The 1,415-nt window shown below is 44.7% G+C and overlaps 1 pseudogene; it reads right to left on the bottom strand.

Moving 5' to 3' along the window:
• Positions 1 to 317: 317 nt before the first annotated feature.
• On the bottom strand, positions 318 to 969 carry LOC115896183 (annotated as a pseudogene).
• Between the last annotated feature and the right edge of the window lie 446 nt (positions 970 to 1,415).

Genomic DNA, 1,415 nt, shown 5'->3' with positions numbered 1-1,415 from the left:
AAGGCAAGTACAAAAAATTGTGAGCCCTTGTTTATTTTAGCTTTATAAGTAGTGTGCTCACTGCTGGTATCCACCTGAACAATTTGATTAACACAAAAAAGTGGAAACGTAGATTAAAACCATCCAAAACATTGGGAGAGATAGATAGATAGATAGATAGAGATAGATAGATAGATAGATAATCATGCAAACATAGGGAGACAGATAATATATATAGATAATATCTATATTATAGAACTATATAATATGTTATAATAATATATAATAAGATCTATATTATAGAATATATATAATAGAATAATAAACACCATTATTACGTGAGCTAAGACAGGAAGGAAGAGCATTTGTTTGCCTCTCCAGGCCTTGATTTGGCTCAGTTAGAACTCCAGCTCCTTGCAATCTAGCACATAGCCATCTGCTCAGCCACGCTGACTCCATCCTTATGCAATGCACGACAGAAGCTTGCCCTACTGGAACTGCTCCTCCAGAATACTGCTGTTTTGGGCATTCATTTTCCTTTCATTATATATTTTTTTTCTAAATTTGTTTTGGATCATTTTTTGTTTAAAATCTCTTCCTCCTCAGGAGTCCGCTGGGCCCCCTTCTTGCGGCCCCGGACAGTGCATAGTGGAACTTGTACTGCTGTTGCTAAGGTGCGCTGCCAACCAGCAGCAAGCAATTCCTCACCAGGGTCTTGGTGCGGACCGGCTCGCTGTGGGTGACATTGCAAACAAGATCAATGATCCTTGTTTTGCGAGTGCAACACTCCCAGACACAGAAGTTCCCATTTCCAGCCTCAAAGCACAATATTTCTTATTACCTCCCCACACATAAACTGTGTGGATGTGGCGGGGGCCAATTTTAGTGTTGGCAGTGGGCATCGCAGCTCAGACTTCTGCTTCTTATGGTGGTCCTTTCTCTTGCCCCTGTCTTCTGGTACTTGTGCCAGTTGTCCTGAGAGATGCCCATTGCTGGGTGCTGGTTGGAAAGAGAAAACTTAGGTATATATTTTCTTTTTCTTTCTTCGGGAGGAAGGGAGGGAGGAGAGAGAGAGAGAAAGGAAGAAAGAAAGGGGAGGAAGGAAGGAAGGGGAAAGAAGGAGAAAGAAAGGAAAGAAGAAAGAAAGGAAGGAAGGGAAAAGGAGGAGGGAGGGAAGGAAGAAAGGAAGAAAGAAAGAAAGAGAGGGAGAGAGGGAAGGGGGAGGGAGGGGGGCGGGAAGGGGGAGGGAGGGAAGGAAGGAAGGAAGGAAGGAGGGAAGGAAGAAGGAAGGAAGGGAGGGAGGGAGAGAGAGAGAGGAAGGAAGAAAGAAAGAAAGAGGGGAGAGAGGGGGGGGAGAGGAGGGAAGGAAGGAAGGAGGAAGGAAGGGAAGGAAGGAGAGGGAGAAGGAAGGAAGGGAAGGGGAAGGAAGAAGAAGG

This window comes from Rhinopithecus roxellana, unplaced genomic scaffold, assembly GCF_007565055.1.
Source record: "Rhinopithecus roxellana isolate Shanxi Qingling unplaced genomic scaffold, ASM756505v1 contig5782, whole genome shotgun sequence".
Taxonomy (NCBI): domain Eukaryota; kingdom Metazoa; phylum Chordata; class Mammalia; order Primates; family Cercopithecidae; genus Rhinopithecus; species Rhinopithecus roxellana.
This window is presented reverse-complemented; position numbering and strand designations above follow the sequence as displayed.